This window comes from Anser anser (genome assembly GCF_964211835.1).
Source record: "Anser anser genome assembly, chromosome: 12".
Classification (NCBI taxonomy): Eukaryota; Metazoa; Chordata; class Aves; order Anseriformes; family Anatidae; genus Anser; species Anser anser.
In genome coordinates, this window is record NC_139733.1 from 15,940,202 (window position 1) to 15,956,111 (window position 15,910).

Sequence of the window (15,910 nt, forward strand, 5' to 3'; positions counted from 1 at the left end):
GTTTGTTTGTTTGTTTTCTGGCCAAACTTTTGTTTTGTTTTGTTTTTTAACCCTTTGCTGTTTCTGTGGGTTGAGGACTAGTTTAAGAGCTGCAGCCTGTAGCCTGGCCAGCCTTGGCACAGAGCTCTGTGCAGAGCAGTCAGCTGGCTTCCAGGAGCAGTGGCCTCAAAAACTGGCCTAGAAGCTTCCCTGTGGCTCCCCTCTGCAAGGAAAAGGCATTGACAGCAATGACCAGTGCTGAAGGCTGTAGTAACCCCCTTCAGTCTCCTGTAGTGCAGGGAGAGGAAGAGCAACGGTTGGGATATAACCCCTTGGAGCAGAGCGTGTTGTGTGGAAGCGGTCCTGGACTGAGCCCCGCAGTGACAGGGAGCAGCAGGGGGGATCCAGGTTGAGGGTTTATAGAGAAATCTAGAGGTCTCCTCTGCTTCATTCCGCCTGAATATCTTGAAAATTCAGGCACTGCTTAAAGTCTGTGTGGAAGGCCTGGCTGGGCAGGGCCGGGAGAGCAGTACAGCGTGTAGCAAAGGCAGAGTCGTTTCCATCCCTGCGTATCCGGGCTCTGTTCCCCATGAGCTGAAAAGGCCTACATGGCCTCGGGGAAGCATGAGAGTCAAGGATTGGGAGAAGGAAGCAAAATCCATTGACATTAATCCAAATTAACCTTTGAACACCTCACGTTTTCTGAATGCAGTTCTTTAAATGGCAGCAGACAGCGGTAAATGATCTTGTTTAATATCTCTGGGCTTCAGTGAATGTGAAACATTAGTATGAAATCTCCTTATTGTTATAATAAATATCTGGTTTAGCCTGATAAGAGGTGAGATGGTTCATAAAATGCTGGATGAGTAAGCCTAAAGAATCTGTTTAATTGAATCTTCTTAGTTATAACGTCACAGTAGTCGAAAATAGAGGCCTGGGGAATTGTGGTAAAATGCTGCTTTGGCATTTTCTCATTGGCGGGCAGGGCTGGTTATGATCCTGCTTCGGGTCCCGATGAAACCAATTGTAGGCAAGTCGTTCCTAACAGCAGACGAGGCATTTTTGTATAAACCATGACTGTATGGAAATGTGCGTGTGTGGGTTGGAATGCACATAGCTTAATTTCGTAGGTCAAATAAGGAAGCAAGGCTGATTTTAACCACAGCGTTTGAAGTAGCAGGAAATGTGTTTCTTAATGTCACCGTTTTTCCTTTTCTTTTAGAAATGCTATGCGCTATATTGCATAGGGAACACTTAACAGTTGTGTCTCTGGGTCCCTGTTGTTTACCGATGTGACCTTTTATATAGCTCTGAAATGTTGTGTTGTGTTTTTCTTCTCCCATGTAAAATGAAGCTTAAATTTAAATTTCCTGTACCACTCAAATTGGCGTGGCTTGGTTTTATACAAGCTGAACAAGTTTCTCTTCCTTGGGTGAGTAATCTGCTGGAGCTGGTTATATAAGAAAAGGCTGTAAGAAAGGTTATTATGTGCTACTTTAAAAGATCCTTACTGCAAATACAAGACCTTTGTTTTAGGTGACAGAAAAGAAGATAGAAGCACCAGAAAAGTGATTAGCTATCACGCCATTTATAAAACCTAAGCATGTCCAAGTAAGTTAACAAGTAGTTAAGGGGATCATAAATCTTATGCTTAGGTAATAAATACCTACATTATACTTGCCGAATACGAAGAAATGCCAATTTCATCACACACAGGTCTGAGCTCTGACCTACAGATTTCAGAGACTTCTTAGAAGTTTCTTCTCATTTTATATCATGGCTGTACTATTTCCTGCCATACTGCAGCCTTCTCATCATCTGGGAAGAATCAATGTCAAGTTGTCAAACAGACTAATTGGTTTAATATTTTATAATTCTTTTACTTAAACTGATTCTTAGCCAGTGATAAAATCACTTCTGTTTTAAATGTTAGTGTCTCTGGCAGATAGAAGTATTAGATACTTGGATAGGATTTTCAGAATTGCCCATGGCTTTTGGACATTTAATTCCCATTAATTTCTGAGAGGTTCTTTGCTTCCCTCAGGACACTTTTGAAATCTCAGCCTTTGTAAACCTTTTGGTAATGGCTGGTTTTAAAATCTTTTCAGTGTCAACTTAATGGGAAATCTGTTTCTCACCCTGTTTCTACAACCATAAAAGGTACGTAGGACTTTTCCTTCGACTTCCTGGCAAGAGAGGCAGCCAAAACAAGCACAAATAGGATCACAGCGACAACCTTGCTGCTGAGATCTGGCCACCTCTTCGGGAGGGAGCTCTGTTTTTGCAGCGCTGCAGGCAGAGTGCACGTCCTCTCTGCTGCATGAGCTGCTTCCCACCGGGACCAAGGGGAGGGAGAGGGCTTGCAGGCGCAGAAATAACCTGGTGCTCGTGAACCAGCAAGGACTGCTGTTGCTCCCACTGGTGGACTGTACCTTCACGTCTCCTCGTGCAGGGAGCCATGCAGCAACTCCTGTTAGTGCTGCTAAAATGTGGTGGTGAAAGAACTGGGGTAGTTCTCGTCTCCTTTGAATTGTTGTATTTTATATCCTAGAGCACAAGCCTATATAATAGAAGGACACTCAGCTGGAAGGCTGCACTGCTCTGAAGAGATTAGAGAAAGGCTGGTATTAGCTGCAAAACCTTTCTTGCGGGTTTGTTCAGAAACATACAGCTTAAGGAGCTTAGTAAATTCTGGGTTAAAACTAGTAAGTGAATTCAGAGCAAGACAATATGGCCTGTGAAATCTGGGCTGATGAGAGAAGGCTCAATGTGTAAAACAATGGGGCTGGGAGCTGGGAACGCTGGGAGCCAAGCTGCTCAGCCTTAGGCTAGCCTGGGAGTTGCGATACACGTGATAAAAGCAGCCTGGTCCAACAGGGAAATTCTGCCTGAAAACTTCACTTCTGCCCTGAAATCATCAGCCTTCATCTCCATCTTGCTGACATTTCTTGGCTCAACCGTTTGACTCATCAGTAGCAAAAGACAATGTGAGAAAAAACATTTTGCAATTCATGTTGTTCCTTTGCGTGTGTTCAAAATGGCTGCTGGGCAAGGGAAAGAAAGTCTTTTCCCAAAGTTTAAGAAAGGAAAACACAGCAGAGTGGCTCTGGGTCATGCTGTGTAGTCTGGCTGTGTCAAGCATTAGCAGTCATCCTCCAGGAGTCACTCTTGAATGCCTGAAGCTCCTGAATGCTTTTCTAAATGGGACTTTACTCCCTCCCAAAGAAGGGAGGGAAGACAGTAGCGACCTTTGAAGCGATCTTGTCAAAACAGGGATTGCAAAAAATGCCATTGCTTTTGATCAGAGACACCACTGTAAAAATAAAGGGCATTCAGTATCCTATCTTAATTTTTCTGACTTGCGTTTGTCTGTAAAGTCTTGTCCTTTGTCTTCAAAAGCACCGTAGAGATGTGCAACATAAAAGGAACGATCATGGGGCCACCAAAGAGCCCCGTCTTTGTTGTTGTTTATACTGAAGTATTATGTTATGCTATTGGCAAAGTAATTTTCAGCTCCAAGTGAGACAAGATCAGTCACAGTGGTTTTCACAAGATTGATGTGAAGAGCTAGAGTGGTGCTAATTAATCAGAGATGGGGAGAGCGTGTGCCTGCATACTCAATTAGTGTAACATTTCCTAAATCGGAAAGGAGCTCTGCCATACAATAATACTACAGCAGAGCCTGAAGGGTGCAGGGATACAATTCATAATGAACTACCTGAACTCATTACTCGAGCACTTGCACCCCTATTGGATGGTGAGCCCAAAGTGGATTTCTAGTGTGGGTACTGCAGCGTTGGGAATAACCACCAATGCTTGAAAGTCAACATTTCCTTTTATTTAGAAGATGTTACATTACTAAGGCTCCTTTATTATTATTATTATTATTATTATTATTATTATTATTATTAATTATTATTATTATTATTTACTTAAGCAGAAAGAAGAATAGGTGTTTGCTACAGTTAAAGCATCTTTGCCATAAGCAATGTTAGTTACAGCTACTTTTCACTTTTCTTTGAAATCTAGTGTTTTTTAAGAGAAACTACAGGTTGTCATAGCTGCTACAACACTATAAATAAAAATAAAGTGGTAGTTCCAGTTGTGTTGCAATGCTGCACATGGAAGCTTAAAAATGAATACTGATCTCCACCTAAAAATGGAATAGTAGGACAGAGTACTTCCTGTACTTGGTACCAAATTAAATTCGCTCTTAAACTCTAGTATTCGGGCTTGTTTGTTCTTCCCTTACAAAAAAAAGATACTTTTTCTTGCCTATAGGTAGAATAACCTGTAACTATGATTTAAAACAGCAGAAGATTTTGTTTAAGTCTTTGAAAATAAAGTGATTTAATGGTATAGCAGCTTTAATTTTATCCAGATTTGTAGTTTACATCAGGCACAGCTGTTGAGGAAACCTGCAGAATGAATTAGAAATGGATTAATGAAGCTGTAAGACAAATACATTAGAATATTTTAAACAGCTCTCAAGGAAACCGTTTTATTTAATTTTAGTCATGTAATGGCTTTATACTCTGAGCAAAACAAAGTAAAACAATAGACTCACATTCTAAATTGACAGCAAACGTATCATTTTTTCCACAGGCTTTTGAAGTATGCAAACCCATATAATTATTTTCTGACTAGTGAAATTGGTTCATATGGTTTATGAGGGGAAATAAGCCCTCCCTAACAAATACGGTCTGTGGCAGCTGGCCCTGTACCTGCTACACCACTCTCTGGCTATAAAACCAGAGATAACGGTCCAATTTCATTTGTAGTTATGCTGCTATAAATCTGGAGTAAGTTCATTGGTCTGATTCCAGCATTAGAAACCTAAGTTATGTTTCCTTTCCCAATCTCTGTCATTTCGGACTATGTTCTATGTGATATGGCGTGGATGAAATGTGTCTAGTATCTCTGGTATCTTAAGTCAGAAATAGGTCACTGGTGTTTGGCTCTCCATGAGGAAAATGCTCTGTTCAGGAGCCAGATAAGGGGGGAGAAGGGGATGATAGCTTCTGGTCAACTTACTCAAGAAATCCTTATGCCGATTATGTGCCTCGCTCAAGTTTCTGCTTAAACAGTCCCTGAAAATACAAACTTCTGATGCCTCTGGGTTTGCTGAAGGAACCTGGTAACTAGTTACTGTGTTATTCTGCACGTGGTTGTGGTCATCCTTCGAGCATGTGTTACTCCTGGGGCATGGGAGTGGGACAGAAGCTGCCTAGCAAAATTACGAATGTAGGTTTACTGGTCTTAATCATGCTGCTGTAGTTAAACTGCCATAAGTCTCTTATAATGCAGAACATCCTCCTTTTTCTTCTATTTAGCTGAAGTGTTACTATCTGAGAATTTACACTGTCAGAAGGAAGATTATACCTGTGTGGAAGGACTCCCCCCAGTGATAGACAGGTCTCGCTGAGTTGCTCTGTAGCTGTTTGAAGCTGGCTAGAGACAGGTTTATTCTCTGTTCTGCTTAACTGTGGGTTTTGATTGCTTGTCTAACAAAAGTGCGGATTCTTGGGAATCTGGATAGAAACAGTGCTCATAAGAAATAATTATCCTTGCCTTACGCTCAAGACATACAAGTTACTCTCTTGACCTAACCAAACATAGGTCAAACTGAGCTTAGCCCGTTCTAGAGAGATTTGAAAGACCTGTGTATGTAGTTAAATTCCTGTACAGTAGAATAAGTCCTTTAGTTGATATCATAGGGTAGATAGTTATTCTAAAAATGGTACTGAAATTAGAGAGCACGTGCAGGAGTTTGTCCTGGCCCGCTCTTTCTTGCATTGTTTGATACCTTCCTTTGGCCATTGAGCATGGCTGATACGCTTAAATGTTACCTGTTCTTTACCCTGGAGAACCACCTGGAGCAGCATATACATATATATTTTTTTCTCACTGCAGTGACTTGGCTGTGCTTAAAGTCTGTGTGGGTAAAAATAAATAACATTCAAGTCAATAAAATATAATAAATAGCACCCCTGTTACAGGTACAAAATGATACTGCTGTACCTCAGAGAGAGTCGTGCAATTGTAGCAGCAGAAAATGCTTCTTAGACAAAAATGTGATCTTTCACAACCCAGAATATATTTTTTCCTCTTCTGTCTGCCTTCATAGCCTAGTCAGAAAAAGCTCTTTTTTTTTTCTTTCTTTCCTCTTTGACCATACTTTGTTCATATTTTGTTGAGTACTGTAATCAATCCCAATTATCTCTAGGTCTCTACGTCTGATTTCGATGAATGGTATCATGCCATACCCCAAACCATTGGGGTTACCAATTGCATAACATATTGCAGAGTGGGTTAACATATTAACAACCTTTGCTCAGAGTATTTTTGCAAAGATAATCTGAGGCATTAACTAGTAGAACAGGGACACAAGTTTTGTTCCTAAATGCAGCTGACTGAAAATTGAGTTAAGTTTTCTAATTATATGGACAAACAGCCCTGGAAGATGTTTCTGTTGAAGCCATTGTTCTCTGATCAAAAGAGGTTTGTGACAGAATCGTCGTCTTATGAGATGAGAAATATGAGTTGTATGAAATGTGCTACCATAACGTGATCTGTTATGTATTGATAAGGTGTTTTCAAACTTCTTGCAATTAAATGTATGATTCTAGTAGGCTGTGATAATATTTTTTCCTTTGTATGGACAGCATGTATTTCTTGTCTTTTTGTCAGTGGTTTAATTTTAGCCTTGATGTTAGATGTTTTCATTTACGTGTGCGAATAGGGTGCTGTTCTAGCCCCCTTTCCAAAGGAGCAGACGTTAACTTTCCGTGAATGCGGCTCAGGTAGGAAAAGCAGCAGGTATTTTAACCTGTAGGAGGCACAGTGAAAACTAGTGCTCAGAAGCTGAAGTTTCACAACTAAAAAAGGTGCAGAGTCATGGACTGTTGGTCGGACCCAAAGGGACATTTCTCATGTTCCCAAGTCCTTAGGTTGTCTCTCCATGAGCAATGGTGCCTGGGTTCTGGATGTGCTTTTTGCTAATGGATGCACCGAAGGATGGCTGTGTGCCTGGCACAGAAGAATTAGGGAACACTTTGAGACATTACCTCAGCTAATTCAATGCAGAACGGAGCTAGGTATCCCTTCCCAACTCCTTTCCGTCTTGGGGAGTGAGTTCCCATTTAGGACCACTTGTTTGTGAAGTCCTTGGGCTCGTGAGCCTCCTCATTAACCCGTAGCTCTGGGTTATCTAATCCAGACACACACGCTGGCTGCCTGGTGGGACTGCTCAGGTCCTGAACCAGTGGTAGTGTGGGGGATTTTCTTTGTCTGTTTGCCGGCTTGTGAGAAGCTTGACTGAAAGGCACAAATTAAAACCTAAAGAGAGCCTTACTGGAAGGGCCAAGCAGATGGAGGTCAGCACGGAGACTGGTAAATGCCGTAGTAAGACGGAAGACAACTTGTACTGTTGCCCTCAGGCTGCATCTGTTACTGGAAATAAAACTTGGGGTTATCATTATTTTAATTTACCAAATATATACGGGCTGGCAAAAAGCGATTTTGATGTCTCTGAACATTTTCATGAAAGCACATCTTATGTTTCTGCAATAGGACACAACACTATTGCTCTGACTTCACCTTCATGTAGACACTGAACACAAGAAGTAATTGCCTGTATTTCCACCCATATTCCACATCAAGCATTTGCTGTTGAATCACTGATAAATTATATGCCAGGCTGCCTGTACAGCTTAATCTCTGCCCTCTGTCTGTTTGCAAATAGCATGACTTTGCATATTGAATCATATTCCAGATACTTTATTGACAGTAACTTTTTATAACCTTATACCCATGGCTATATTTAAGCGGTTTATCGTTGCCTGTATATCTACCAAATAAATTAAACACAGTTATTTATAACAAAATGACTCTAAAGCTGTGAAGTGATTATGGTATTTTTAATAAGCAAAGGATTTGGAAACCACTATGATTTCCATTTTTGCAAGTAAATTAGTATAATTATGTGTTTTAGTTACTAAAATAAAAAACAAATTGCAAAGCATGTTTTTATTCTATTAATAAACTTGGCTAAAATGCTGATTCTTCAAATACATTCTACGAGGTAGGAAAGGATGAGGTTAATGATAAGATAGCTGCCTTTTGTCACCTCTGTAGTTAGAAAGCCTTGTTGTTTTTATCTTTTTTGGTGTGTTGTTGGTTTTGTTTTTTAGGTTTTTAGTTCCTGGAACAGTGAGTATATATATATGTTTTTTCAAAAGTGAAGATTATGTTGAGAAAGTACCATGAAGATGTAGCCATACCAGAATAGTCCTGTTGCGAACTGAGTGAAGGTTTCTAACTTGAATGCTTTAGGTTACAGGTTATCCCTGTTCATTCATTGGTGATACATATTACAGATCACCTATATACTGTTCTAAACCGGCAACTTTAAGAGCAATGACTTGAAAATATTTTTCCAATCTCCTTACATAATTTTTTTTTGCTCATGCTTTTCTATTTTAAAAGTATAATAGAAGAGTGTTTAATCGGAGTCAATGGATCGAGGACCAGGCTTTGGTGCCCTGTGCTCGGCCCTGTTTCAGTGGAGGCGCAGTTGCCCGTAGGGGTAAGGTTCCTTCCCGCGCTGGGACCTGGACCTCGAGTCTCTTCCCTGCTCCCTGTCTTGGTTCTCCTATCAGTAAAATGGATTCTCACTTATCTCTGAGAAGTCCTCTGAGCTTGTCAGGGGAAAAGCGGTGGATATTTTATAAGTGAAGTATGTAAGGATAAGACACATGGGAAGTGATACAGTGTCTGCTGAAATTGATGGGTATCTCATTTTAGTTAAATAGAGGCTGAACCAGAAGCTAAGACAGCCGGCAGCGCTTGGGTAGGAGCCCTGCACTGCGCAGTGTGTGCGGGTATACTGACGAGCTGATTGGGAACGTGTAAAAGAAAAAAAAGTTTTTCTTATGAGCTGTGGTTTACAAAATGTTTATAATGATTTGATTTTCATTACATAAACTCTCATCTGTTTTTGATTAGTGTCTGGGTGTAAAGACTTTATTTTGTATGTCCTTTTATAATTTTATACAGGAACAATCAAAACCTGAAGGGATTCTGCACTGTTTGTATATTAAATCAGTCCTGATGGTCTTAATCTCATCAGTAATTAAAAACAAAGTTAACTTGGTACTTGATTGAGATGTAAGGATGTTGGTAATTCACTGTTTCCCTCTCTAGAACAGCAATGTTTTGGAGGTTTGGTTTACATCAGAATTCTGCAGTGCTTCCAAGAAGTTCAATCTTATATCCATGGTGGGTGTTTTTGTTTGTTGGTTTGTTGGTTTGTTTGTTGGTTTGCTTTGTTGTTGCCATTGTTTTGTTTGTTTTTTCTTTAGATAAAATAATTTTGACTTAAGCATACTTTTGACTTGGGTATAGGTGGCAGGATCCACATAGGTACGAATGCCAAGCCGTAAGCTGTGTCGCTTTTTTTTTTTAAAAAAAGCTTTCTTTTTGGTGGCAGGTTAGTTAATCCTGAGTAGATGGTTCCATGTGGTTGTTGCACAAGGGGCTGGATGCCTGTATCTGCACAATCTTACTATTTACTGGCACAGGCTGCCTGGAGAGGCTGTGGATGCCCCATCCCTGGAAGCATTTAAGGCCAGGCAGGATGGGGCTCTGGGATCCTGCTCTGGTGGGTGGCATCCCTGCCCACGGCAGGGGTTGGGAACAGGGTGCTCTTTATGGTTCCTTCCAACCCGAGCCGTGATTCTGTGATCTTCCTGTTAGTATAAATTCTAGGGATACTGGAAGCATTGCGCAGTCTGATTCACTTTGTAGGATAGGCATTACCCGGTGATTTCTGAGCCAAGAATTCATTTCTGACGTTTGTCCTTTGCATAAACACAGTTTTTTATCTGCAGACTGACTTCACAATAGCTCCATGTTAGCCTTGTATGTGATGTTGCAGTGGTTCATTCCCCTTCTGCTAGGTCAGTGCTGGTTTCTGCCCCTAAATGATACAACTTCACATTCCAGCCGCTGGATTTGATGTCTTTGCTAGGCTGCAGCTGTCTCCGCCCTGTGTTCTTAGCATTGATCCTAGATGAATCGAGTTAAACCAAAAAATGACTCAGCAAGTCTAGGATAGAAATTAGAAGATAATTAGGATCCTGGAAGGCAACAGGGGCAAAGTCCTACCTGCTTTGTAAGAAATCTGTATTTTCTTGACCCCAATTCATTAATGCAATGCTGCTTTTTCTGAAATGTCTTCTTTTTCAATTTCCTTTTTAAAAAAGGTTTGAATAGCGGGATAGTAACAATAGCCTGGCAATAATCTCATACATATGTTGAACGGTCAAAACACTGTTTTCATCCTAAATGATAGCTGGCTGCTTATATCTCCAAAGAATTTGTCAGTGTCTGGCTACAGCATCGTGCTGGGAATTCATGTGACCCGAAGTCTCTGTCAAAACCACTGCTTTTCAAAGAGGTCTCTCGTTCTTTAAGTTTGACCTGCATGTATATATTATGTTCCAAAATGCATCAAAATGATTCGGGTTAGAACAGTTCTCCAGGAAAAACTTACCACTTCATAGAGCATTTGTTCCTGAGAGAACATTTTTAGTCTTTTTAGATAGCAGTTTTGCCTGCAAAATACCCATTTCCAGCAGTGGTGGTTTTTCTGTGTTTATTAAATTTGCTTCTTTAGATAGTTTTCTAGGTGTTAATTGCCTGCAAATTTAGTAATTTGACAATGTACAAAACTAACAGTTTGCAGGAGATGTTTTCTAGCATAGTCCTTTTTTTCCCCAAGAAATCAGCAGTTTGCTTTTGCTCGGGGAATGAAGAGTCCTCGAAATAGAGGCCAAAGCTGTGACCTTTGTGTCTCTGAAGACCTTTGCAAGTCTGAGGGAACCAGAAAGCTCTGGAAAGACATTTGAGCAGATGCCTGATTACTTCCACGTGAACACTGGTTGTGCTTGCATTTGGCTGAATCAGAGCTCATGGTACCTGTCCGTGCCCCTAACCTCGATGTGCTCAATGCCTGCCTTGTCAGGCGTCCCCGGGCTGAGCAAGGCAGCGATTCTTTCCACCCTGAAAAGAATACTGCAGCTTGGGTATAGTTTAGGACACCTATGTGCTGATTCTAACAATTATTTTTTGAAACAGTATACAACTTTCCTTTTTTTTAAAAAAAAAAAAAGAAAGTGGCACGTGAAATTGTTGTCCTTGAACATTGTTCTGCATTGGTGAAGCTCCAGTATAAATGCAGGTTCGTGCTGACGTTAATGGCTCTCTGTTCATCTGATAAGCCCCCAGATGCTGTGATATTTGCGGGTTGAAGACGGTGAGTGTGGCTCGAGCAGAAGCTGGGCACCCGTTGTGTTTGGGAGCTGTACACCAGTGGAGAAGCACTAGAACCAGGGCTCGGGTGGGCTGAAGGAAGACGTCTTCCAGGAGCTCCTCCAGCCCCCTGGCCAGCTATCGCTCAAGGAGCCTGTACAGCTGGCAAATTAATTTCTGCCCTATTGAAATTAAAAACAAATAAATAATTGCTACAGTGTGATGGTGCATTTTAATATAAGTAATAAATTCATGGTAAATTATATTTATACTGAAACAGGGAGGCACCATGTATCTTTGGTGATTTATACACACAATCTGCCAAGTTACTGAGCTAATATTAATTTGTGGGAGACATCAACCTCGCTCTGCAAGATAATTTAGATTATTCCTCATACAATTCCAGTGCATTCATGTGAAGCTATGGGAACAAGAAAAATATTAATAAAGGACTTAAAACTGGAAAAGCTTATGGGAAGGAAAAAGCCCCATACGTCTCTGAATAAATCTTGTTCCTTATGTGCAGATTTATTTCTTAATTCTTATTCTGTTCTAGTATATTTTCTGTAGTTTTCTAGCCTATGTTCATCACCATGGTATTTGAATACTTTGAAGTAGTCCATTAAGTAGCATGTTCATCAGATCATTATACCCTGTCACCGAGGAGAGGATTAAATAGTGATATTGCATCTATTAATCTGGGAAACTGTGCTTCAATTACAGCAGACTGGAGAATGGATGGAGAGATGAGTTTTATTGGCTTATGGTTTTGATAGCACATAGATGTTTTACTTTATTTTTTTTCAAAGACAGACGCGTTAGAAAAAAAACACCAAAATAAATTATTTGAAAATCCACATAATGATATAGGAGAATTACTTATATTTTACTAGGTAATTATCAAATAACATAGCTTAGTCATTTGAAGAAAAGAATGTTACAATCTGTCTGTCTATCCTAGTAGCAAAAATAAAATGTTATTATTTTAAAACTACCATGCAAGAAGGCTATCAGTTTCCTAGGGAAAGGATGGGGAATAGAAAAATTATTGGCATATATTTAGAAAAGAATATATCAGCTGCAGAGGAAAATAAGCCAGAAAATTACATCTCCTGGTAACTGAAAAGTTAAAATTTCCATGTGCCAACACCTGGGATTGGAGGGGACAAGCAAACACCAACCAAAGCCATGATGAAATATTAAATAAAAATTTAAAACTATCCCCATGCAGCTTTCACAGTTCTCCACAAGTATGTGCACTGGGACATAGAAGACTATGTGGATAGATTATATCAGTTCACTGGAGCTAAATGGAAAAATTCAGAAGTTATGTAAAGGTTTTCAAACATAGATATTGTATCCCAGCAGGAGAAACAACTGTACAGAACGGTGACATGTAAGAGTTCTATAAATTTTTAATTAACCAAATTAATTCTTTTTTTTTCTTTTTGAAAGCTTTTGACTGCCTGATTGAGAGGAAAGTTCTTCAGACTTGTTTTTCTGCAGTCGTTGCCTTTTTTAAATGTAACAAAGGTTGCGTGAGACTAACCAGAAGATACTTGTCTTCATCAAGTTTATTCATTTTTCATTTATTTTTATTTTGAAAGCAATCATTTAAAAGCTTGGAGAGGGGAAACGAGCAAAACCTGTGCGTTCAGCTGAGACAGCTTTGTGGCCAGAGCTTTTCAGGTGGTATTAATAAGATCCTGGTTACAACAGCAACCAAACTGTCTGAAAGTGTAGTCTGAGAAGGCTGTTGACAGAGCAGAAGGGGTATTAGTGGTGGCTCTACACCCACTTGGATGTGGCTCTTCTGAGAATTAAAAAGGTATGAGCTTAATATATGAAGTTGTCCTTTAGCATAGTAGGCTCCGTGGTGCTTGTGTGATTCCTGATCCCCCTGTAGCAGAGCCCCAGAATGGGAAATGTACCACGCTTAGGGCTGTGCTGCCTGGGTTTGGCTGTCCCTGCCCTGTGCCCAGTGCCTCACATCAGCAGAAATGTGGGAACTGGGGCCGAGGGTTAGCGGGAGGTGATGTGAGAAAAGCACCAGTAAACGGCCTTTGGTTACAATACCACCACAGGGAAAACGTAGAGACTGCTTCCTGAAAGGTTGTGTGTGTGAATGTTTCTCATAAATGGAATGAGATTTGGTGACTGCATTACGTCCGCTTGCTTTGCAAGAGAAACAGAGCTGCATAAGGAGCAAAGTGCAAGCTTAGAAGTTACATTCAGTCAATATATTGCTGTGCTCTCTACTTCTTGACTCTTGTAATTTGTTTATCTTCTTTTTTTTTTTTTTTACTAAAACAATTAGCTCACCCCCACTCTCCTCTCTTAAAGTGTTGGTGATAAGCAATTAATTATGAAATCACTTTATCACAGTTTCTTAAATGCAGTTTGTTGATTGACCAATGACAACATACTAATAATTACCTGTAACTGTCTTTCTGATTTATCTGGTTTTACAGTAAGCTACATTTAATAATAGCAACCTTGCTTTGCCTCCAACTCTCTAGAGACTTGCCTAAGTAATAATTACTTGCAGATGCAGCTCATTTATGCCCTGATTCACACCCATTTGGTCCCAGTGAGGTCAGACCTTTCACATTTATGCTTTCCATCTTTAAGCAAAACAATACATTGATAGAGAAAAAATACAAAAATACAAAAAAAAAAAACACCACCAACTGCAGGATTTATGGATGAATGCCCCCCATCTCCTAGGAGCAAGGGCTTTGCCTCAAAACTTTTGGAGAGGTTTCCTCAAGGTACCCCTGCTGTCTTGTTTTTTTTTTTTTCTGCAAACTTGAAAAATTGCTTTTAACCAATTTCCCAACCTGGAGCACGGATCAGGTGGCTTAATTTTTCAGGCTGGTATTTCTGTCCAGCTGTCTGTCCTCCCAGAAATCTTTGTGTCTGCTGGCAAGTCTCCTGAATGCGATGGGACAGGGAAAGCGGGGTTAGGAGGTGGGTGGACATCAGTGTGATGAGTCTCGTGAAAACAGGGGCCGTGATAGAGAGAAGTGACTCTGTTAATGCCTGTCCCAGAAAGGCCGCAGGGATTGTGTTCTCATTAGACATCAGAGAATCCCCTGGAGAAGCAGCTGTTGTGAGTGCCTTGGCTCTGGGGGGAGGAACCTTAAATCAGATTACCCACATCGCTAGATACCAGTGAGGCTAACTGCAAGGTGCAAAGTCCACTGGCAATCCAACTTCTGTTAGTTTTGCTGCCCAGTTTCCAATTCTATGTGGCAGGGTCTGTTCCTGTGAGACACTCAACAGCTCTGGCTATAAAGCAGTCTGATCATTGCTATTCGCTTGTCTTCAGCCTCCCCTGGCTCTTACGGGTATTTAAAGGGTTTTATGGTGCATAATCAAACCTCTTCTGAGTAGGCGATAGTGAAGGGGACATGGGAAATCATCCCGTGACAGATTTTAGTCGTGAAATTTCAGAAGTGCTTTTGCCTCTGTATGCCAAGTAAGGAGAGCCCCATATATTGGCATGCATTGTCACTGCAGTCTGTGGGTGGCAATGAAAAAGATAACTGACCACGAGGCTTTCTGGGAAAGAACGGGGCATTATCAGTGAAGATACTGGAAAAGTTGATTAGAATACTAAATGAGCAAATATTTTACTGTCATTACTTAAGGCTTCCTAGGAAAGGAGATAACTTAACATTAATTGCCTATCAGAGAAATGGTGGAAGATTATGACCAATGAATATGTGGGATACAGGATGAACGTTCAGATGTAGGAGAAAGAGGGTAAAACAAATAATAATTTTGTGAATGTATATGTGATGGAAGCAGTTGAAAAATGTTTTTAAAATTAAATTAATCTTGTATGTGTGTGCGTGTACATGCAATTTTTTTATTGGATTAGCAGGGACATCTTTCAGAATTATGAAATACAAGCTGTATTCTCCAATACCGAGAGCTCTTATAATTGCTAGAAGTACAGTAAATGTCCCTATCATTCTCTGGGTTTAATCTCAGCATAATTAGCTCCTTGCACAATGGAGTGTTTAATTTGAATGGCTGCCAAGGCTCATTAAGTTAGAGAAGTAGTTCCTGAGATCTCTGTTCTTAAAATTGGGACTCTTGTATGAGAGAATTTTCACTGAAGGTGTCAGAGTTCTTTTTGATGTTCCAGTATTAATTTTAGGCAGGAAACTAAATATTTAAAGACATACTGATGCATCTTTCTACCAGATACTAGGAGCTGGACTTCACACCTTGCTCAGAAATGTATCTGCAATCTAGCAGATCTTTCAGAGCAAACTGGGATAGAAGCAGTGTGCAGTTAGTACTGCCTTGAGAATGTAAGAGAATATTTTTCTATGGGTGTGTATTTGCTTTTGCTGGTAATAGTTGCAAAATAATTATTCCTTTTAATTAGGAGAATAGGAACCTCGATAGTGAATATTATTGTGATTTATTTGTAATATTTAAATCCTTTCATCAAATATTTTCCCCAATATTAAATGGACGTTTATTATGAATTCTTAACTCTGATTATCTCTGTTCTGCTTCTCTGAGTCCTTCCACCACTGCAGAAACTGTTTCTGATGTACGTGGCTGGCAGCGGGACTGTGCTGTTGACTGAGGGTAATTG

The 15,910-nt window shown here is 40.2% G+C and overlaps 1 protein-coding gene and 1 long non-coding RNA gene across 4 annotated transcripts in view; both read left to right on the forward strand.

Moving 5' to 3' along the window:
- Window positions 1-15,910, forward strand: part of PTPRG (protein tyrosine phosphatase receptor type G) — a 407,047-nt gene that overhangs the window by 145,975 nt on the left and 245,162 nt on the right. Inside the window, exon 1 of one of the 3 annotated variants that reach the window (XM_083795086.1) lies at window positions 11,154-13,120. The exons of the other annotated variants lie outside the window; for them this stretch is intronic. The gene's annotated coding sequence lies outside the window, so the exon portion shown is untranslated. Of the gene's footprint in view, window positions 1-11,153; window positions 13,121-15,910 lie in introns of those variants that run through there. 3 annotated transcript variants of the gene reach the window in all.
- Window positions 13,128-15,910, forward strand: part of LOC310879984 — a 28,138-nt gene continuing 25,355 nt past the window's right edge. Inside the window, exons 1-2 of the long non-coding RNA XR_014571300.1 lie at window positions 13,128-14,642; window positions 15,835-15,903. This is a non-coding gene — a long non-coding RNA (uncharacterized lncRNA). The remainder of the gene's footprint in view (window positions 14,643-15,834; window positions 15,904-15,910) is intronic.